The sequence below is a fragment of the Argopecten irradians genome, chromosome 15 (genome assembly GCF_041381155.1).
Source record: "Argopecten irradians isolate NY chromosome 15, Ai_NY, whole genome shotgun sequence".
NCBI classification, from domain to species: Eukaryota; Metazoa; Mollusca; class Bivalvia; order Pectinida; family Pectinidae; genus Argopecten; species Argopecten irradians.
The window spans coordinates 25,708,041-25,733,133 of NC_091148.1; the positions used below are offsets into that span (position 1 = coordinate 25,708,041).

The 25,093-nt window shown below is 34.1% G+C and overlaps 1 pseudogene; it reads left to right on the plus strand.

The window, feature by feature from the left end:
- LOC138308716 (protein unc-45 homolog A-like) overlaps positions 1–25,093 on the plus strand; it is a 47,814-nt pseudogene that overhangs the window by 11,801 nt on the left and 10,920 nt on the right.

The following is a 25,093-nucleotide window of genomic DNA, read 5'->3' on the forward strand; positions in this document are numbered from 1 at the left end:
CTTTTTCAGCTTACACTGATATCCAAGTTATAATGACCAGGTTATAAAACTGTCTGCCATCAGAATAATTGGTATCACATTTAGCTGTCTTTGTTTACAGGAAGCTGGTTTTTCTTGGGTAGCTTAGTTGAAAATTAAACGTTTTTCGTTGTAGATCCGAGTTTTATCAGTAAGGCTCACCTAAGTCCATGGAAACTTCGATTTAACTCCTGGATTAATCGGGATTCTTATATGGCTCTGTGTCTTTAGATTTTTCCTTGATGATTTAAGGACGTAATGTTAGATGACAGTTTTGTTACACACATATAAAAATCCAATCACAGAATCGTACATTTTTAATCCGTTGTTTTCTGATTTGTTATGACAGTCCTCGTGACTAGATTTTCTGTTGATGATGATTCAAGAGAATGAGTCCTCAATGATTACGGGACTGTCACATGCTTAGAAAAATCCAATCTCAGAGTCGTACATTTTTAATCCGTTGTTTTCTGATTTGTTATGACGGTCCTCGTGACTAGATTTTCTGTTGAGGATGATTCATGAGAATGAGTCCTCAATGATTACAGGACTGATCGTCATTTTTGAGAACAGTCCTCGTGACTATTTTTGTTGAGGATGATTATGAGAATGAGTCCTCAATGATTACAGACTGTCACATACTTAGAAAAATCCAATTCAAGATAATCAGAGTCGTAAATTTTTAATCACTCTATGATTGAGAACTAAAGATAATTCATCAAGTCTTATAAAACCTTCCTTGGTTGAATAGCTGTATATGATGTCATAAATCCACAATTGTTTCTTCTAACGAGATATTTTTGTTGTAATTAATATCAGTGGAAAATCTGTTTTGTGTTAACAATCACACTTTGTCTGTCCATTAGTGTCAGAACACAACAAAACTATCAGTTTTTCTTTGCTTTACATTCCTTCCACATAGTATCTGAAAAACATTCTGAATCCATTTCCAGATTTCAGCTAGATGATCGTGTGTTCATTTGATGAAAATACCAGTTACACCCATCATGGTATATTCAATTATCTTTGAATGCTGTTAAATCTGTTGCACAGATTGTTTATAATTATGTGTTAATTATCCTTATTAAGTGTTATGATGTATCGCTAAACACGAAAACAACTTGATTGTTTGCTAAGTTGATAATTTAAAATCAGTAGAGCTGAGATCGCCGTAAACATGAAAACACCATGTTCTTTTTAACACAAACTATGTATAATCTGCCGATATCGATCAACTTATAGATATGAAGTACAGATCGCTGTTTGACAATAACACTAACCACTTTTCTTCGTCTTTCAATGTACAGTGACAAACCTTATATAAATTTTCTTATGTCTTGTATATCAGGGTTGTTATGTAAATTTGCGTAAGGGCGTTAAGGGTGACTACCACATAAGTTCACATGATACAACATGTGAATTTTGACGTCAGCCTCACTAAGGCCATCAACATGATATATTAGGTTTTCGATTTTTATATCCGCGATATCATTGGCTGTAGCATATTACCAAAGTTGCCGCCCATGGTATTGATTTCGTTTGGGAAGTCCACAGAGAACTGTTGCTGTTCTTTAAAACTTTTAATAATTATATGGAATTGAAGATGGAACTGTTCACATTATGAACAATTCTGTTGCATTATTTGCATTTTCGTTTCATTTCAAATTATTTTATTGGATTGAACAGATTCAATTTTGGATCGCGCAGCAAACAAAGCCTATATACATTGTATCTCCACATGATTACATACATTGTATATACATTTTAAAAACATATTTTATAGCATATGATTTAAAGCATATTCAGCACTGGACTGGACCTATGAAATAACATTTTATCATTTTTAGAATTAACACAAATTGTGCATATTACTGAAAACACTTCTATTAAATAAATAGTTAAATTGCATCTGTAATACCTGTGGGTAACCATATCACTGTTGCTAATGACATTACAATTTTGAGACATACTCAATGGACCAGGGATAATGAAGCAGTTGAAATGTCACAAGAACTGATGAACATCATTTTAAATAAAGAGAAAATTCATTTCTGATTCCAACGACAGTCTGATAATGTGGGATATGAATCCTTTTTAAGTTTCATTAAGTGATCCAGATGTGGCCATTTTGGAATTTTTTAATATAAGTTTGTCTATTTTTCTGAGCATACTAGGGAACCTCTGTTCACTTAAGGTTTATCTTGGTTTTAAGTTGTGTATATACTAGTGTTGGGCCGATTATCAATTTTAATAGGTTATCAATACGGGAGTTTTGAGATTCGACCTTGGTAAAGTACAATTTATTTAGTGCCACCTTCAAGTGATTATGACGTCACAAAACACGGGATGGTAGGACTAATCGACAGTAAATTGTACTTTACCCAAGTCATTCTGGGATCTCAAAACACCCGTATTGATATGTCCTTTCTGATTCCTATTATCAATTTTGAAAATCCATAATTGAAAATCGCTAATTAAATTGGTACTCTTCGAAACAGAAAATGATAATAAGATGAGTACCTTGATTACTCAAGACTTTCGTGTAAATATTCCATATCTAAAGAAAAAAACACTGAAAAGTATAACAGCAGCAAATTTTATATCCAAAAAATTTTATTTACTAGAAACCGATTTTGTAATCAATTATTGATAGGTTTATGACTTCTGCTTACAAACTGATAATCAATTGCCCATCACTAGTATATATATACAATTTATAATGTATCATGTAGTATTTTGGGACCACTCAACTTGACTATTGTAGCATATTATGGCTTTGACTTTGATTTTTACTGCAATTTCTGAGTAGAAATTTAAAACATTTTTCTAATGCTGATTATCCTTGGAACTCTCTTTTAAGTTCCAACTCTGTCCCTGGATATTAACAAAGAAACAGGGATTTAGTTAGGCCTGGCCTGGTGCCATTCCGTTATCTATAATACGGTGTTGATTACTTTAGGAAGCCCTGTCTTCAGCCGAGACTGGAGCTGTCACAGACAGAATTAATCTATTGATCACATCCCTTGGGGCCAGAAACATTCTGTTACAACAATTATTTAGCAAAAATAATCCTTGACCTGTAAGTGTGTAAGACAATTACAATTTTTGCGATCATATCGAAGAAAACTTGTACACTTTCTACACCTTGGCGTACTTAAGCTACCTGGTCGTTTGTCTGACGAAGGTGACAATGTGCACATTGTACTTGTCAACAAAATGTTCCACATGAATTATTCATTGGTTGTATAACAAATTATTACATAAGTAAAATTTGTTGGACTTTGTGAAACATCTAAATACGAAATTTGGTTGGTTTTTAACTTTTATCAAGCATTGATGTCAATGTTTTTTAATTTCATGACTCAATGACATTAAAAAATATTGACATCAGTGCTTATAATTAATTTTCCAAACTATTTGATTAAAATAAAATATTTCATTTACTTGTCATTTCTACTGTAGAAACTAACCAAGGCAAAGTGATAACTGACACCCACAACATGACTATTATGACGTCACTTATGTTGACATCAACTGATCACTGTCAAAATGGCTGTTCCATCTTGTGGATTAAATCGTCGTTGATAAACAGTTTGCTTGGTCTAGCTTAAACAATTTTCATGCAGAAACCCTAAAATGAGTTTATAATGTAAATATAAGCATTAAACTATCTTCTGAGTGCGCATTATGAAGATTGTCCGCAAAGCTCTGTCATCTATATAGACCATAGATGCCATTGGAATATAGATTAATGGTTAAATACATTTACAAATATGATTCCATCGATTTTCCAAGGGATTTATTTTTCCAAATCAATACACAACATTAAAGTTTCTATTGTGATATCACGATAACGTCAGGATTGAAGTTACCCACTAACAGACAACCACATCTACAATGAGCCATGACAATCAAGAGACATCTATACAAGCCAATACAGGTTTCATTTTGGTGCAGATTTCAGTCAAAGTTCACCCAAAGGGTTACTGCCATTCTCAGACTTTTTTTCAAATTGTAGTTTATAAAAAAAAAAAAATGAAAAAAGGGATTTTGCCAATCAGAATGCCATATTTAGTATGAAAACAAAGAAAATTAATTATTCAGCGATGAACATGATGTGAATGTGATGAGTATCTACAGTTTTGTAAGGTCACAATGGAAACCTCCAGAATGTAGTCGGTATATGTGTACTCATCTGGTAGTGACAGAATCAATGATTTAGGTACGTAAACGCTGAAGTCTTTCTGACATTTATAATGTAACAGCTGAAGATGACAGATGTTCACATCGTACTAGTTATAGAAATGTCACATATGAAATCTCCACAGGTTGTGTAACATAAGCATTACATATACAATACTTTCCAACTTTAAATATACAGAATGTATTCAGTACATATACATACTCATTTTGTATTGACTGAATCTGTAACAAGATCATCTGCATGACTTCATCTCTAATAAGCTTTTGACTATGTGTTGAAAATTCTCAGTTGATAGAAAAATCATTTTGGTTATTCAGTATAGCTTATTTGTTTCTTTTCCTGGTTTCAATTTCGTGACAAGGCACGACAAGTAACATGTAAACACTTTAACAGGAACATGTGGTAGAATCATGTCTAATGTACAATGTTGAAGTAGGTATTGAACTGTAAATCAGTTAATTTATTGGTAAATAAAAATCGCAAAAATTAATCACTGCAAAACAGCGTGTAGGATATAGATACATATATACAGCAGAACTTATGACTTAAAATCGGGAAATTTAATCATGGTGAAAATGTTTGGCACGAAAATACAAAAAATAAGTTGCCATGAAAATAAGTTGGTTTTCGGGACATGTTTGTGATACTGGTATAATTGACCTAAAAACCTGTTACCGTATTCGACCTAATAAGCGCCCGGGGCGTTTAAAAAATTGAAAAAAAATATGAAAAGGTGCTAATAAGACGAAATTATTGCAAATCTAGAAAGTATTTTGTAGTTTTGGTCTTTATTTATGCATGGACAATTGAAATCAAGGCCTCAAAAAGGGGGAGGGCGCTTATAGGGACATGGGGGCTTATTGGGTCGAATATGGTAAGTGGTAAAGATGCTGAAATGACCTTTTTTGTTTAGACATTAAACAAACAAACCAAACCCATTATAATTGGTAAATATATTGGTCCAAAATTTCTTGTTCAGGTTTCAAATTACTCAGTGTCATCAGCAGGTGCCCTTTCTATATACACACACTACAGTCATGTGGCCAAATAGCCGGCAGGGTCAGACATTGTCTCTTTCAGTGTGAATCACCGTGGAGAAGGTTAATGGAACCTGTCGCCCCTACTCTCATGACTTATGTGGCTTAGTTTAAACGAATCGTGCATTCTTGGCTTCATTCAACACATCTCATTGGTAGAATGGAAATCACTCTACATGCAAAAATTGTTGGTTTTTAATTTTCATCTCAATATATGTGTCTATGATCGCAATGAAAAGTATCTAAACAACTACTGCTGGCCATTTTCTCGCTTTGAGCTCCCCTCAATGCCGTCTAAGTGCCCCTAAGTCCGAGGTACGCACCTCCTGCGCATCCCAATTCCGTTAACCTTCTCCACGGTGTTAATGTCTAACAATGGTTTGTTTGGTTAAGGATTGGTTAAGTATCCTAATAACAGCCAGGGTGATATTAGGATTGGTTTGGTATCCTAATAACAGCCAGGGTGATATTAGGATTGGTTTAGTATACTAATAACAGCCAGGGTGATATTAGGATTGGTTTGGTATCCTAATAACAGCCAGGGTGATATTAGGATTGGTTTGGTATCCTAATAACAGCCAGGGTGATATAAGGATTGGTTTAGTATCCTAATAACAGCCAGGGTGATATTAGGATTGGTTTAGTATCCTAATAACAGCCAGGGTGTATATTAGGATTGGTTTAGGTATCCTAATAACAGCCAGGGTGATATTAGGATTGGTTTGGTATCCTAATAACAGCCAGGGTGATATTAGGATTGGTTAAGTATCCTAATAACAGCCAGGGTGATATTAGGATTGGTTAAGTATCCTAATAACAGCCAGGGTGATATTAGGATTGGTTTAGTATCCTAATAACAGCCAGGGTGATATTAGGATTGGTTTAGTATCCTAATAACAGCCAGGGTGATATTAGGATTGGTTAAGTATCCTAATAACAGCCAGGGTGATATTAGGATTGGTTTAGTATCCTAATAACAGCCAAGGTGATATTAGGATTGGTTTGGTATCCTAATAACAGCCAGGGTGATATTAGGATTGGTTTAGTATCCTAATAACAGCCAGGGTGATATTAGGATTGGTTTAGTATCCTAATAACAGCCAGGGTGATATTAGGATTGGTTAAGTATCCTAATAACAGCCAGGGTGATATTAGGATTGGTTTAGTATCCTAATAACAGCCAGGGTGATATTAGGATTGGTTTAGTATCCTAATAACAGCCAGGGTGATATTAGGATTGGTTTGGTATCCTAATAACAGCCAGGGTGATATTAGGATTGGTTTGGTATCCTAATAACAGCCAGGGTGATATTAGGATTGGTTAAGTATCCTAATAACAGCCAGGGTGATATTAGGATTGGTTAAGTATCCTAATAACAGCCAGAGTGATATTAGGATTGGTTAAGTATCCTAATAACAGCCAGGGTGATATTAGGATTGGTTAGTATCCTAATAACAGCCAGGGTGATATTAGGATTGGTTTAGTATCCTAATAACAGCCAGGGTGATATTAGGATTGGTTTAGTATCCTAATAACAGCCAGGGTGATATTAGGATTGGTTAAGTATCCTAATAACAGCCAGGGTGATATTAGGATTGGTTAAGTATCCTAATAACAGCCAGGGTGATATTAGGATTGGTTTGGTATCCTAATAACAGCCAGGGTGATATTAGGATTGGTTTGGTATCCTAATAACAGCCAGGGTGATATTAGGATTGGTTTAGTATCCTAATAACAGCCAGGGTGATATTAGGATTGGTTAAGTATCCTAATAACAGCCAGGGTGATATTAGGATTGGTTAAGTATCCTAATAACAGCCAGGGTGATATTAGGATTGGTTTGGTATCCTAATAACAGCCAGGGTGATATTAGGATTGGTTTAGTATCCTAATAACAGCCAGGGTGATATTAGGATTGGTTTGGTATCCTAATAACAGCCAGGGTGATATTAGGATTGGTTTAGTATCCTAATAACAGCCAGGGTGATATTAGGATTGGTTTAGTATCCTAATAACAGCCAGGGTGATATTAGGATTGGTTTAGTATCCTAATAACAGCCAGGGTGATATTAGGATTGGTTTAGTATCCTAATAACAGCCAGGGTGATATTAGGATTGGGTTTGTATCCTATAATAACAGCCAGGGTGTAAGTAGTGATATTAATAACAGCCAGGTGATATTAGGATTGGTTAAGTATCTTAATAACAGCCAGGGTGATATTAGGATTGGTTTAGTATCCTAATAACAGCCAGGGTGATATTAGGATTGGTTTGGTATCCTAATAACAGCCAGGGTGATATTAGGATTGGTTTAGTATCCTAATAACAGCCAGGGTGATATTAGGATTGGTTTAGTATCCAAATAACAGCCAGGGTGATATTAGGATTGGTTTGGTATCCTAATAACAGCCAGGGTGATATTAGTATCCTAATAACAGCCAGGGTGATATTAGGATTGGTTAAGTATCCTAATAACAGCCAGGGTGATATTAGGATTGGTTAAGTATCCTAATAACAGCCAGGGTGATATTAGGATTGGTTTGGTATCCTAATAACAGCCAGGGTGATATTAGTATCCTAATAACAGCCAGGGTGATATTAGGATTGGTTTGGTATCCTAATAACATGCCAGGGTGATATTAGGATTGGTTTAGTATCCTAATAACAGCCAGGGTGATATTAGGATTGGTTTAGTATCCTAATAACAGCCAGGGTGATATTAGTATCCTAATAACAGCCAGGGTGATATTAGGATTGGTTTAGTATCCTAATAACAGCCAGGGTGATATTAGGATTGGTTTAGTATCCTAATAACAGCCAGGGTGATATTAGGATTGGTTTGGTATCCTTATAACAGCCAGGATGATATTAGGATTGGTTAAGTATCCTAATAACAGTCAGGGTGATATTAGGATCCTAATAACAGCCAGGGTGATATTAGGATTGGTTTAGTATCCTAATAACAGCCAGGGTGATATTAGGATCCTAATAACAGCCAGGGTGATATTAGGATTGGTTTAGTATCCTAATAACAGTCAGGGTGATATTAGGATCCTAATTACAGCCAGGGTGATATAAGGATTGGTTTAGTATCCTAATAACAGTCAAGGGTGATATTAGGATCCTCATAACAGCCAGGGTGATATTAGGATTGGTTTAGTATCCTAATAACAGCCAGGGTGATATTAGGATTGGTTTAGTATCCTAATAACAGCCAGGGTGATATTAGGATTGGTTTAGTATCCTAATAACAGCCAGGGTGATATTAGGATTGGTTAAGTATCCTAATAACAGCCAGGGTGATATTAGGTTTATCCTAATAACAGCCAGGGTGATATTAGGATTGGTTTGGTATCCTAATAACAGCCAGGGTGATATTAGGATTGGTTAAGTATCCTAATAACAGCCAGGGTGATATTAGGATTGGTTTGGTATCCTAATAACAGCCAGGGTGATATTAGGATTGGTTTGGTATCCTAATAACAGCCAGAGTGATATTAGGATTGGTAAAGTATCCTAATAACAGCCAGGGTGATATTAGGATTGGTTAAGTATCCTAATAACAGCCAGGGTGATATTAGGATTGGTTTGGTATCCTAATAACAGCCAGGGTGATATTAGGGTTGGTTGTGTATCCTAATAAACAGCCAGGGTGATATTAGGATTGGTTTGGTATCCTAATAACAGCCAGGGTGATATTAGGATTGGTTTGGTATCCTAATAACAGCCAGGGTGATATAAGGATTGGTTTAGTATCCTAATAACAGCCAGGGTGATATTAGGATTGGTTAAGTATCCTAATAACAGCCAGGGTGATAGGATTGGTTTAGTATCCTAATAACAGCCAGGGTGATATTAGGATTGGTTTGGTATCCTTATAACAGCCAGGATGATATTAGGATTGGTTAAGTATCCTAATAACAGTCAGGGTGATATTAGGATCCTAATACAGCCAGGTGATATTAGGATTGGTTTAGTATCCTAATAACAGCCAGGGTGATATTAGTATCCTAATAACAGCCAGGGTGATATAAGGATTGGTTTAGTATCCTAATAACAGTCAGGGTGATATTAGGATCCTAATAACAGCCAGGGTGATATAAGGATTGGTTTAGTATCCTAATAACAGTCAGGTGATATTAGGATCCTCATAACAGCCAGGGTGATATTAGGATTGGTTTGGTATCCTAATAACAGCCAGGGTGATATTAGGATTGGTTTAGTATCCTAATAACAGCCAGGGTGATATTAGGATTGGTTTAGTATCCTAATAACAGTCAAGGTGATATTAGGATTGGTTTGGTATCCTAATAACAGCCAGGGTGATATTAGGATTTGGTTTGGTATCCTAATAACAGCCAGGGTGATATTAGGATTGGTTGGTATCCTAATAACAGCCAGGGTGATATTAGGATTGGTTTGGTATCCTAATAACAGCCAGGGTGATATTAGGATTGGTTTAGTATCCTAATAACAGCCAGGGTGATATTAGGATTGGTTAAGTATCCTAATAACAGCCAGGGTGATATTAGGATTGGTTTGGTATCCTAATAACAGCCAGGGTGATATTAGGATTGGTTAATTTAGGTCAGAGTCTTAACAATGTCTAATACCATTAAAGAGAAGCCAGTTTCCACATTGGTTAATTGGTGGAGGATATTCAGAGAACAATGTTGATCAGATATCCACCATATATATATTAAAGTGTCAGAAAATACCCATATATATTATTCCTTATTAGGGCTATATATGATGAATTTGGGTGGAGGAAATCTGGAGTTTACTTTGGAGTAAAACCACCAACTTGTCAGAACATTATGTACCTGGTAACTTTCCACATGGCTCTGAAAATTAGGAACTCAGAGGTGGATGATTAGTCGTTACAGCAATCTAATGATATAGCTCCAGTTTAATATAATAGAAGCAAATATATTTATTCTCTAAATATGTCGTTTTAAATATGTCGTTAGGTGATACAGTAGACTTACTAACCTCACAGAAATAAACAGATACCAATACCCTTAAATGCTCAGTGGTGTGCCAATTTGTTAAAACATTCATTTAGATGCCATAGACATGAGATATAAATTATAACTTTGTAATTTTAAAGTTGAAAAAATAAAAATATCTGAAATCAAAATTTATGACCTATGTTTATCTAGTAAATTAAACATTTAAAGAAGCTTTTTCCTCAATGGGATCATTTTAGCATACATGTATAACATTGTTTTTAACTGTTGGCATACTTCAGAGGTCCTTTTACTAAAGGAAAGTATTCTAATGGCTAGAACGAATATACGTATCCGACCTACTGTACCTTTCGGCCGGGTACGAAATGTTCCCTATATATCGTAGTGGAGCACTGCCTCAGACAATCACTCAGGCACAATTTTCTATACTTTGTTGTAGGTTTTCAACTATTGTAAGCGTATACATGCATTTACATATTACTTTTGTGCAAAAGAAACATAACGACCAATCTTAATATCTACTTTACCACTATTAAGATGTCAAATTCACAATTTTTAGACTTTCCGTATAATTTTCATTCGAAAAGACCATCATATTTATATGTGAAAAGAATAATGTCTCGCTGTGAATTTGATATTTTATAAGGTTCAGTTTTATTGCTTTGTAGGTAAGTTATATAAAACAAGTAAGTTAAAATGCATACTGACGTTTTAATAGTGCTTTGCACAAACATGTCTGCTCCATTAGCAGTACTAGTCACCAATTGTAGGTCTAAAGACGACACCGTTATCTGTCTTAAAGTCTTTTGAGCTACAATATTGCAGCTATCTAATGGCAATCTCCTCCTTCCCTACCTAATCTCATCAATAATTCTCTTTTACTTTCAGTCGTGGCTCGTGTCCAAGGAGATCGGTGTAAAGAGGTTGGCATTATTGATGTGGGAGCCAAGCGAAGCTTTAGCTACATCGACAGGAAAATTAATTGAAACAATGTTGATTAAAATTACTGGCCTCGACATTTATCGGCAAGCAGAGGATGATTATCAGGCTAAGAGGAAACGTAGCGAGCCATGTCGGCGACCGAAACTGGAGTTAGGTTAGTTACCATAGATACCTAACCATACAACTAAAGTTTAAGCTAGAAACTGGAGATATGTTAGTGTCCATAGATACATAGCCATGCAAACAAAGTGTAAGTTAGAATCAAGAGATATGTTAGTTTCCATAGATACATAGCCATGCAAACAAAGTGTAAGTTAGAAACAGGAGATATGTTAGTTTTGATAGATACATAGCCATGCAAACAAAGTGTAAGTTAGAAACAGGAAATATGTTAGTTTCCATAGATACATAGCCATGCAAACAAAGTGTAAGTTAGAAAAAGGAAATATGTTAGTTTCCATAGATACATAGCCATGCAACCAAAGTGTAAGTTAGAAACAGGTGATATGTTAGTTTCCATAGATACATAGTCATGCAAAGTGTAAGTTAGAAACAAAGTGTTAGTTTTAGAAACAGGAAATATGTTAGATTGTTAGTTTCCATAGATACATAGCCATGCAAACTAAGTGTAAGTTAGAAACAGGAGATATGTTAGTTTCCATAGATACATAGCCATGCAAACAAAGTGTAAGTTAGAAACAGGAGATATGTTAGTTTCCATAGATACATAGCCATGCAAACAAAGTGTAAGTTAGAAACAGGAGATATGTTAGTTTCCATAGATACATAGCCATGCAAACAAAGTGTAAGTTAGAATCAGGAGATATGTTTAGTTTCCATAGATACTTAACCATGCAAACAAATGTGAAAACTTATAAGTTAGAATCAGGAGATATGTTAGTTTCCATAGATACATAGCCATGCAAACAAAAAAGTGTAAGTTAGAAACAGGAGAGATATGTTAGTTTCCATAGATACATAGCCATGCAAACAAAGTGTAAGTTAGAAACAGGAGATATGTTAGTTTCCATAGATACATAGCCATGCAAACAAAGTGTAAGTTAGAAACAGGAAATATGTTAGTTTCCATAGATACATAGCCATGCAAACAAAGTGTAAGTTAGAAACAGGAGATATGTTAAGGTTTCCATAGATACATAAGCCATGCAAACAAAATGTAAGTTAGAAACAGGAAGATATGTTAGTTTTCCATAGATACATAAGCCATGCAAACAAAGTGTAAGTTAGAAAACAGGAGATATGTTAGTTTCCTATAGATACATAGACCATGCAAAACAAAGTGTAAGTTAGAAACAGGAGATATGTTTAGTTTCCATAGATTACTAGCCATGCAAAAAGTGTAAGTATAGAAAAGGAGATATGTTAGTTTCCATAGATACATAGCCATGCTAAACAAAGTGTAAGTTAGAAACAGGAGATATGTTGGTTTCCATAGATACATAGCCATGCAAACAAAGTGTAAGTTAGAAACAGGAGATATGTTAGTTTCCATAGATACATAACCATGCAAACAAAGTGTAAGTTAGAAACAGGAGATATGTTAGTTTCCATAGATACATAGCCATGCAAACAAAGTGTAAGTTAGAAAACAGGAGATATGTTAGTTTCCATAGAGATACATAGCCATGCAAACAAAGTGGTAAGTTAGAAACAGGAGATATGTTAGTTTCCATAGATACATAGCCATGCAAACAAAGTGTAAGTTAGAAACAGGAGATATGTTAGTTTCCATAGATACATAGCCATGCAAACAAAGTGTAAGTTAGAAACAGGAGATATGTTAGTTTCCATAGATACATAGCCATGCAAACAAAGTGTAAGTTAGAAACAGGAGATATGTTAGTTTCCATAGATACATAACCATGCAAACAAAGTGTAAGTTAGAAACAGGAGATATGTTAGTTTCCATAGATACATAACCATGCAAACAAAGTGTAAGTTAGAAACAGGAGATATGTTAGTTTCCATAGATACATAGCCATGCAAACAAAGTGTAAGTTAGAAACAGGAGATATGTTAGTTTCCATAGATACATAACCATGCAAACAAAGTGTAAGTTAGAAACAGGAGATATGTGTGTTTTCCATAAGATACATAGCCATGCAAACAAAGTTGTAAAGTTAGAAACAGGAGATATAGTTAGTTTCCATAGAAACATAGCCATGCAAACAAAGTGTAAGTTAGAAACAGGAGATATGTTAGTTTCCATAGATACACATGCAAACAAAGTGTAAGTTAAGAAACAGTGATATAAGTTTCCATAGAAAACATAGCCATGCAAACAAAATGTAAGTTAGAAACAGGAGATATGTTAGTTTCCATAATACATAGCCATGCAAAAAAAGTGTAAGTTAGAAACAGGAAGATATGTGTGTTTCCATAGATACATTCCATGCAAACAAATTGAAAGAGTTAGAAACAGGAGATATGCTGTTTAGTTTCCATAGATACAAAAACCATAACCATGCAAACAAAGTGTAAGTTAGAAACAGGAGATATGTTAGTTTCCATAGGATACAGTAGTCATGCAAACAAAGTGTAGAAACAGGTAAGTTAGAATCAGGTGATCATGTGTGTTTACCATAGATACATAGCCATGCAAAACAAAGTGTTTTGAAGTTTAATTGAATTTATATGTAATCAACTATATAGACAACTTCATATTGTTAGTTTTCCATTTTTTCCCTATGAGAGCTCAAGCATTTAATTAATTATTTTGTCTCCCTACTGTTCGTTCTGTAGATTTGACTATTAATTTTCTCGTGTTTAAGATTTTACCTAGAGGTTATGCATATCAAACCTTTTTGTCCCGCTATATGTGGAGTTTTCCCCTGTGCCATATCTACAGCTTATGTTGATTTGATGTAGATGACACCCAGAGAGAGTAACCTGCAGGATAACCTCCACAGCTGCTGATAAAGATGCTTCAGAACTACAAAGTGTCAGGGGAAGGCAGAGACGCAGCCATGGAACTTCTCATCAAAAAACATGCTCCGTAAAAACGGCCTTCAGTGGACCAGAGATTTCCTGGAAACAGATGGTACAGTGTTTAATTGAAACCTTCTGTATGCAAAAATTAATATTTCCTGGCAAACAGTTGTTTGCTTATCAAAACTGTTTGCAGTTTGAAACAGTTTTTTTCAATCATTACTCACCTGCAAGGGCAAGTAGGTTTATGATTTGACATAACAAAATATAACAGCTAAGACTTGAAGTAATACATTGTAAAAATTGTTTTATTGGGACCCAGAAATTGCCACTAAAAATAAATATTTTGATACGTGAGCAATATACACTTTTTATGACAATTTTCAATCATTACTCACCTGCAAGGGCAGGTAGGTTTATGATTTGACATATCAAAATATAACAGCTAAGACTTGAAGTAATACATTGTAAAAATTGTTTTATTGGGACCCAGAAATCTGCCAGTAAAAATAAATATTTTGATACATGAGCAATATACACTTTTTATTGATGTTATGGGCGGAATTCTTGACGGTAAACTATAACCAATCAAGAGAATTAACTTTCATGAATTCTATGGAATATACAAGGGCAAATTAGTTAGAGTAAATATTCAGCACTTAAAACAACAATGCTTGTGTGTTTCAATTTACTTAGCGTTTCAAGATTTACTTATTGATTTATATAGATACAAATTATAAAAAAACAAAAAAAAAAAAAAAAAAAAAAAAAAAAAAAAAATAAAAAATTTTAACAATAAATGATAAGAAAACAGCCAATGACATTAAAGGCAATCTTTATAAAAACAAAAAAAAATTAAAAAAAAAAAAAAAACAATCAATGTGATAATTTATGATTTTGAGGTGAATGTTGTTAATTGTTTGGTTCCAGGTGTTGAGGGATTGTTAGCTGTTGCTGGGGCGATCAAACAGCACGAAACCTTACCAGTGACAGAGAACTCTAAAATGCACGCATGTGTGGCACTATCCAATATATATGATGACCTTGTTAGTGACCAAAAGAGGCCGATAAGTTTTTAAAGCGAAATGCAGCGAATATTTCAGTCAAGTAAGTATTTTCATTATGTTTAAACCTAGACATATTGAATGCTGTTTTACTTAATAATCTCCCCCTTAAATCCGATCATCCTCTCTTTGGAAATTGTTTGATTGAATTATCTCCCTTCTTAATTCGATCAATCTCTCTTTGAAAATTGTTTGATTAAATTATCTCCCCTTAAAAATCTGATCATCTCCTTTTAATTGTTTGAATTAATTTATCTCCTCCTTAATTACAGCTCTTCTCTCTTTGAAATTGTTTGATTGAAATAACCCCACTTAAACTGGATCGTCTCTCTTTGAAATTGTTTGATTTAAAGGATCGCACCTTAAACCCGGATCGTCCTCTCTTTGATATTATTTGTTTGAATTATCTCCCTTAAAACCTGATCATCTCTCTTTGAAATTGTTCGAAGTTGTATTTATCTCTCCTTTATTTTTTTTTTTTTTTTTATTTTTTAACCTGATCATCTAACCTTTGAATTGTTTTGATTGAATTATCTCCCTTTTAAATCCTGATCATCTCTATTTGAGAAAATTGTTTGAATGAATTAATCCCTTTTAAACCTGAATCATCTCTTTGATTATATTTTAATTGAATTATCTCCCCTTTAACCCCGATCATCTCTCTTTGAAATTGTTTGATTGAATGATCTCCCCTTTAACCTGATCATCTCTCTTTGAAATTATTTGATTGAATGATCTCCCCTTTAACCTGATCATCTCTCTTTGAAATTGTGCTATTGAATTATCTCCCTTAAAACCTGATCATCTCTCTTTGAAATTGTTTGATTGAATGATCTTCCCCTTTAACCTGATCATCTCTCTCTGAAATTGTTTGATTTGAATGAATCTCCCTTTACAAGATCATCTCCTCTTTGAAATTGTGCTATTGAATTATCTCCCCTTTAACCTGATCATCTCTCTTTGAAATTGTTCGATTGAATTATCTCCCTTTTTAACCTGATCATCTCTCTTTGAAATTGTTTGATTGAATTATCTCCCTTTTAAACCTGATCATCTCTCTTTGAAATTGTTTGATTGAATTATCTCCCCCCCTCCTTTTTGAACATAATATTTTCTTCTTGCATTTTCTTTTTTTGAATTATCACCCATTTAACCCGATCATCTCTCTTTTGAAATTATTTGATTGATATTGATCTCCCCATTTTACATGTTCATATGCTCTTTGAAATGTGCTATTGAATTTAACTCCCCTTTTTAACCCTGATCATCTCTCTTGAATTGTTTGATCTACCTTTTTAATCCCTGATCATATCTCTTTGAAATTGTTTTGATTGGAATATATCACCTTTAACATGATCAATCTCTCTTTGAAATTATTTGTTTGAATGATCCCCCTTTAACCTGATCATCTCTCTTTGAAATTGTGCTATTGAATTATCTCCCTTTAAAACCTGATCATCTCTCTTTGAAATTGTTTGATTGAATGATCTCCCCTTTAACCTGATCATATCTACTTTGAAATTGTTTGGATTGAATGTTCTCCCCTTTTAACCTGATTCTATCTCTCTTTGAAATTATTTGATTGTAATGATCTCCCTTTAACCTTGATCATCTCTCTTTGGAAATTGTAGCTATTGATTTATCTCCTTAAACCCGATCGTCTTCTCGTTTGAATATTGGTTGATTGAAGGTCTCCCCTTTACCTGGTCATCTCTCTTTGAAATTATTTGACTGAATGATCTCCCCTTTAAACCTGATCATACTCTCTTTGAAATTGTTTCATTGAATTATCTCCTGTTAAACCTGGATCATCTCTTCTTTGATTTTTTTTGATTGAATGATCTCCTCCTTTAAACCGATCATCTCCTCTTTGTTATTATTGTTGAGAATTATCTCCCTTAAAACCTGATGATCTCTCTTTGAAATTGTGCGATTGATTTATCTCCATTATTTTAACCTTATCATCTCTTCTTGATTTTTTTGTTTGAATGATCTCGTCCTTCTAACCCAGATCATCTCTCTTTTGATATTATTTGTTTGGTATTATCTCCCTTATAACAGATCACAACTGAATTCCCCCACCCATATCATTATTACATAACCCAAATACCATTTTCTCCCCATCTCCCACACATCATCATCCTCTCACATCATTTATCTATTTGAAATTGTTTGTTTGAATGATCTACTTTAGACCTGATAATCTATCTTTGAATTTGAAATTGTTTGATTGTAATTATCCTCCCCTTTAACTGTCTTCTCATCTTTGAAAATTATTTGATTGAATGATCTCCCCTTTACCTGATCATCTTCTTTGAATTTGTGCTATTGAATTATCTCACCTTTTAACCTGATCATCTCTCTTTGAATTTGTGCTATTGAATGATCTCCCCTTTAACATGTTCATCTCTCTATGCAATATTGTTTGATTGAATTCATCTCCCTGTTAAACTGATCATCTCTTCTTGATTTTTTTTGATTGATTGATCTCTCCTTTAACCCGCATCATCACTCTTTGATACTTATTGTTTGAATTATCTACCTTAAAAAACCTGATCATCTCTCTCTGAAATTGTTCGATTGAGATTATCTCCCTTTTACCTGATCATCTCTCTTTGATATTATTGTTTGAATTATCTCCTTAAAACCTGATCATCTCTCTATGAAATTGTGCTATTGAATTATCTCCTTTGTAACCTGTTCATCTCTTCTTGATCTTTTTGATTGAAGGATCTCGTCCTTTAACCCGATATCTCTCTTTGATATTATTTGTTTGAATTTTTCCCTTTAACAACCTGTGGATCATCTCTCCTTTGGGAATTGTTGATTGAATGATCTCCCCTTTAACATGATCATCTTCTTTGAAATTGTTGATTGATATTATTCCCCTTTAACCTGATCATCTCTCCTTTGATATTTTTGATTGAATGATCTACCCCTTTCTGATATCTTTCTTTGATAATTGTGCTATTGAATTATCTCCCTTTTTAACCTGATCATTCTCTTTGAAATTGTGCTATTGAATGTTCTCCCCTTTTGATTTGAAATTGGTTTGATTTAATTATTCCTGATAAACCTGTTCATTCTTCTTGATTTTTTTTTGATTGAAGAGCTCTACTTTAACCCGTTCATCTCTCTTTGATATTATTTGTACTATTGGATTTATCTCCCTTAAAACTCGTATACTCTTTTAAATTGTTTGATTGAATTATATCCCCTTAAACCTGATCGTCTCTCTTTGAAATTTTTTTGATTTAATGATCTCCCCTTAAACCGATCGTCTCTCTTTGATATTATTTTGTTTGAATTATCTCCCTTAAAATGATCATCTCTCTTTAAAATTGTTTCGATTGAATTATCTCCCTTTAAAACCTGATCATCTCTCTTTGAAATTGTTTGATTGAATTATCTCCCTTTTAAACCTGATCATCTCTTCTTGATTTTTTTATTTATTGAATTATCTCCCCTTTAACCTGATCATCTCTCTTTGAAATTATTTGATTGAATGATCTCCCCTTTAACCTGATCATCTCTCTTTGAAATTGTGCGATTGAATTATCTCCCTTTTTAACCTGATCATCTCTCTTTGAAATTGTTTGATTGAATTAGCTCCTGTTTTAAACTAAAATTTTATCACTCTAAGTACAGTGCTTATTCATATTTGTAATAACCTGATTATCTCCCATGATACGGTTTTTGCAAGAAAAATTCCTTAAATACCTAAACTGTACCTTTATTTGTTTTCAGAGACTTGTTCAGTGATGAAATATTTGAATCTAAGATTGAAGCCCTTAAAGCTATATCAACATTACTGCAGGTAATTTGGGCATTTTGTTATTTAGACATTCAACTGTTTTTACTTGCACAGATTAATTAGGTGATATGATAAATAAACACAAATACTCACACCCTTTCCTTTGAGTTTTGAGTGCTAATTGCCAGTATGTTAATGGAAACTACTTGATATATTTTATCTACTTACATAATTACAATGATTAAGAATACACTGTATCTTTTAACATACCGATAACATGAAGGAGGGAATCCATCTAGCAGGACAGTTATAAGACTTGTTTCTTGAAAGTTTTGTTTCTTGAAAATATGAAATACTTGTTTCTTGAAAATATGAAATACTCTGTTTCTTGAAAATATGAAATACTCTGTTTCTTGAAAATATGAAATACTCTGTTTCTTGATTAAGAGAGTTATGTCCATAGCTTATGATGAGAGTCGTGTCCCTTTTGTGTGAGAGAGTTATGTCCCTTGATGAAGAGAATTGTGTCCCTTGATTATGATTATATGTGATATTTTTACCACCAGGGTCCGTATGAGGTTGGCAGTATGATACTGGGGTTTGATGGTGTGACAAAGATCATGTTTGCCTTGGCAGAAAGTAGCAACGTTCTCCATCAGGTAAGTGTTTTATATCAGGAAAGATTCAATGCCAAATTATACTTACAAGAGAGTATGATTTTAAACATATTTTTATTGTCGTAAATTATTGACAACAGGGATTGGACACAAGTTTTGCCAACTTAGTAACGTCCTCTCCCGAATACATAATATGAATATATACATAATGGACAGCAATGAAGACAATACATATACATAATATGAATCAAAATTTTCTATTTTAAGAATGAAGGAGAAAAGGGAAATATAGAGGAGTATAGGAGAGGAGAATAGTTATTTATTAAGTTATAATAGTTTATAAGTTATAATTATTTGTAAAAGTGATAATTGTATACATAGTTATCTGACTGGCTAGGAAACACCGATCGGTTACTTCCTTAAAATGTTGTCCATTATACACATTCCATAGGACACATTGCAATGAAGATCCACTCGAAGCCAGTCCTTTCCTTGAAAATCTTTCAACTACACCAGCCAGCAGATACAACTAATTTATACTGTTGACATATGTATAACATGTAATCTATTAATCAACTAAGATACGGGGTAGATATAGGAAATGGGGGTAGGATGCTCATAATGTCAAAACCTGCCAGTACTATCAATATAAATTTGGACTGCCTTTGCAATATTAAGGTTAGCATCATTTTCTAAAACTGCATCTCCTCTTAGTAATGTATCTAATGTGATGTCACCGGGGTACCAATGAAGATCGTTTAATAATGTCTGTCGTATAATGTGATATTTTGGGCATGTAAGGAAAAAGTGATAAGATCTTCGCACGTGAATCCACACTCACATCGTGCTGAAGGCAAAAGATTGGATCTGAAAAGATTGTAATTTAAAGTGTAGAGTGTAAAGAGAGTGTGATATAAAAGTTGAACCTCACTAGTTCCAAGGCTTCTTGCTTGAATGTAAATGCTTGAACATTAAAAACTAAAATTAAAGTTTGTAAAAGATGTAATACTTTCTTTTTTTTGTAACTTTAAAGATGATCCACCGCTGACAGAGCATAAATGATATTCATCATTTGAACAATAATTGGTGTTTAATCGTGTATATATATATACCTAATTAATATAAAAAATAATATAAATTAACTTATTTTGCCTTTGGTGCATGGGCAATCAGTACTTCATTCCATATAGGATATAGTGCCACAGAATTTTTTTTTGGATGCAATTAATTATTTTTCATATTTCAAACTTAAGTAAAATTGGAAGCTCAAACTTTTCAATGGTGGTAATGGTGTAAAGTAAGTAACTTTTGTAACTTAAGAAAAATACTAAATCGTCTGCTCCTGTTTTTGATAGTGAAAAAATACTATTTTTCAGCAGTGGAGCATCTTTAATCTTTTTATCTAAAAATACAAAGTGTGAAATTGTTATTGACAGCAAATTGCAGTGGAAGCTATCGTCCACTCGGCCCAGAAACAGAAGCGGTGTAACAGTCTCCTAGCCGGGGCAGTCCCCATCCTGAAGAAACTTTACCAGACGGCGGAGGACTCCATCAAAGTTCGCGCGCTAGTGGTGAGTGAAGAGGCAGTGGGAAATTCTAAATTCAATAGCATTTGATTTTGTTTGGTCAAAGTTTTAACATATTTATCGTCAATTATAGTTTTATAAGCCCCGGAACTCTTCATACTGTTACCATAATCACCATGCTTGTTTGTTAACACATATATTTTATTTGGCGTAAGTTTAAATGTATTCTGCTATTTCATAGGGTTTGTGTAAACTCGGGACATCAGGAGGTTCGGATGCCAGCAATAAGCCTATGGCCGAAGGCTCAACACTTGCTATGGCCAAGTCTTGCAGAAGGTATGATTTTCAAACCTAGGCTACTCCTTATAATAAGTACTTAGAAAAGTTCAGATAAATGTGTTTCGTACAATCAAAAAAAAAGAAAGAAAAAAAAAATGGAATTCTATTTGTAGACATTTTCATAGCAATCAAGAAGAGACCATCACAGGAGAAAGATGGCGGGTTCAGCTAGTATGTATTAGGTAGTCAGTCTACCTCTCAGTAAGTCAGATTTCCGGATCCTCCATGAACCTGCCTGTTGAAATTGTCACTTCTTAATCATAATTAACTCTCATTTTTCAATGCCCTGCTTATCCTAAGAGTATCCAGGACTAACTATTTCAAGCGGGACCCTGTTTGTTGACTCTATCTCCATTGATATATTTTGATTGCAGGTTTTTAAACAACCCGTCTAAGGATGTAGATCTGCGACGTTGGGCCACTGAGGGTCTGGCCTTTCTAACACTAGATGCTGAAGTCAAGGAAGACCTTGTGAACGATGTCGGCGCCTTAAAGTCACTTGTTGATGTCACAGCGGTAAGTCATCAACCTAGTACTGGTTTGATTGATTTAACATTTAATAACAGCCAGCCAGAGTCATTTAAGGATGTGTCGGGTAAGATGATGTAGGAAAGACCCGGAGTATGTAGAAAAAAACACTGACTAACCGTCAGATGTATGTAGGGATTTCCGATAAATGCAGTTTTTTTTGTGTACTGTTAGGGGGACTCCCAAAAAAAAATGATGAGAGTCCTTGTTATTCAACAGTAGGAATTTGCCAAAATGTAAAATTACAAGTCAATTAGTTATGGCAGTTGAAGCAATAAATTCGTCTCATTTGTCAAAAGCATGTACAGTTATTAAGTTACAGAAAGATATACTTCTGTACAGTATCGAAACCGTGTTTACAATATCTGCAATAAATTTTAGAGAGGGGGGGGGGGGGTAACTCTTTAAATACATCATCTACTGGAGCAAACTGCTATACCATTGGAAATTATTGACAGATGTTGAAGATAAATTTTGGTATACGCAACCCTGATAAAATGAAGTCGAGTTAAACTATATAGGGTTCTGCAATGTAGTCTCCTATTAATTAATGGAGTTATTACTAATGAAAAGGCCTTGTTAGCCCAAGCAGGGGGTTTGCCACTCTGGCGACATTTCTAGTTATGGCTGGTTATGGCAGATAGATAAATCTTTACATTTCGTATTCAAAGTTAAAATAACAATAATATGTATTTTACAGAAAGCGGAGAAGAACATCCTATACCCGGCCTCAACCGTGTTTGTCAATATCACCAACAGTTATGAACAGAAGGAGATTGTCCCTGAGATGGTGGAACTGGCTAAATACGCCAAACAACATGTACCCGAGGAGCACGAAAAGGTCAGAGGTCATATTCAAAATTATAAAAAAAAAAAAGAAAAAAAAAAAAAGACAGAAAAAAGATGAAAGATACATTTTTTTCATTCATTTGATGAATCTTTAGTTTATTGTAACTCTTGTTGTTTACATAGAGAGCATTGAATGTTACAAATTTGTCAACTGTATCACTTAAAGTGTTTAATCTACCCGGTAGATAACTTTGGTTATTACCAAAATTCTGAAGAAACACCTTCAATGGTGAAAAATTGTGTTGTAAATTCATACATTTTTCATTTATAAGCCTATAATATAAAAGTGATTTATATTTAAGTATACAATGTTGTTAACTCTTAACTGATAAACATTTGAACTACTAACATTATGATGCAAAGCGCCCAGTTGTTTCAAATTAAAAAGTTCAAGGAGTTGACTGTCCAAAGTCTAAAGATAATAGTCATGGGCCAAGGTTACTAAGTCAAAGGTCAAGGTCAAATTTAAAAAAAATTATTTTCTCATGAACATTTGCAAAAGGAAACAACATTTATAATGAAGCAGAGTTGTTCAGAATTAAACAAGAAGTCAACTCACACCAAAGTTTTGACTGACCAAAGGTAGATCATAGGGTTAATGGGCTGCATCAAAGGTTCGTGGAACATCATTTTCATTTTTGGACTTATTAACAATTTGTTATGACATAAATAAATAAAACTATTCATTGCTTTATATATTAATTAAAGTCATTATGATTACGAATCAATAATATAAAGGCTGCAATCAGTCATTTGCAAGTGCAGACACATAGCGGGGCCCCTCTTTCTGACGTGCTGTCAGTGTTCTAGTTTATAGTGTCACTTCTTAACAAAGGTCATTTTACTATATTATTTACGTAGGTTTTATAGTACTTTAATCCTAGCTAACTGCAACAAACCATTGAATATTTGATAAGTTTGGAGCTGAATATGGTTGTGATGAGAGGTAGTAACACGTAGTCAGTACAAAGTAATTACGGTTTTAAGAGGGACATACTAGGGTTGTTTGAACTGTAAGTAAATGAGTGATGGTTCTCTGGACCAAGTTCTGGTTACTTAATCCTGAATTCATCTTTCTATAAACAAATCTGTCACTTTGATAATGCTATAAATTTTGGTGATGTATTTTAGGACAAGCCAGAGTTTGTAAAGATATGAGAATAGAGTGTTGGCATATAGCAAATGTGGGCGTGGTGTCGGCGTTGGTTGCCCCTTAAGTTCAACAGAGAAGTAAAAACACTCGCGAACAGCATCTATCCAGGTGTGCCAGCAACCACCACCTATAAATGTTTGTCTTAATATTGAACTTCAATATTAGTCCTCACAAACATCATTCAGTCCTTGTGGAGCAGGTATAGATGACAGTTTGAATAAATCCTTTGTTTCTCTCTTTGTTGAGCATTTTTATTGTGTCTTTAAAGAAATGGACATAGGTCTGGGTCATCGATTCTTAAAACTGAATTTAGTTTACATTTAAGTATCTTAACTTCCAAGTGCATGAGAACAATCAACTTCTTATTTGAGATTAAAACATAAAGTTTTATGATACCTTAATCTTAGGTTGTACGCATGGAGTATAATTTTGGATTTATTATTACAGGGTGTTTTTAGCACTGGCCACTGTAGAAGAGCTGAGGGGTATTAGTGGTCGCATCAGGTGGGTGAGTTTGTTGCTGGGACTCGTATTGTTGCTTAATGGTAAGTTAACAGTGTTCCTTTAGATGTTAAACATCTGATTATGAGTGACAGTACAATGCACGACGTAACTCTCGAGTTAGTTTAGAATAGTCCTATTAACTACCATGGTGATTTTAGAAGTATCAGTAATTATATTTTCAAATTAAGGGAATCATTAGTAAGATTTAAGTTCACATGAAGGTATGACATTTGGTTCACGACAAAATCCTGCACTTATGTGTCATTCAATTCGCTTAAAATTTCAGTTCTATATAGATAAGTATATTAAATTTACCACTTCAAATACTACAATGTTACAGTTCAATTGTGCAAGGGCTATTAATATATATTGAGCTGTTTAAACTCCATTGTCTACATTCACAATCTGAACTCCTGTATTCGAGCCCAATAAGCGCCACAATGGGAGTTTTCAATTTTGAAAGAGAATAGCTATATAAGATGGAGAATCATTGCAAATCTTTATAGTTTTACGTGTAAGCTTTGGCCTTTATTTATGCCTGAGGCAATTGAAATGAAGGCCTCAAAAATGGGGATTGGGGCGTTTAGTTGGGACATTGGCGCTCTACTTGGGTCGAAAATGTGTTAGTGTCACGTTTA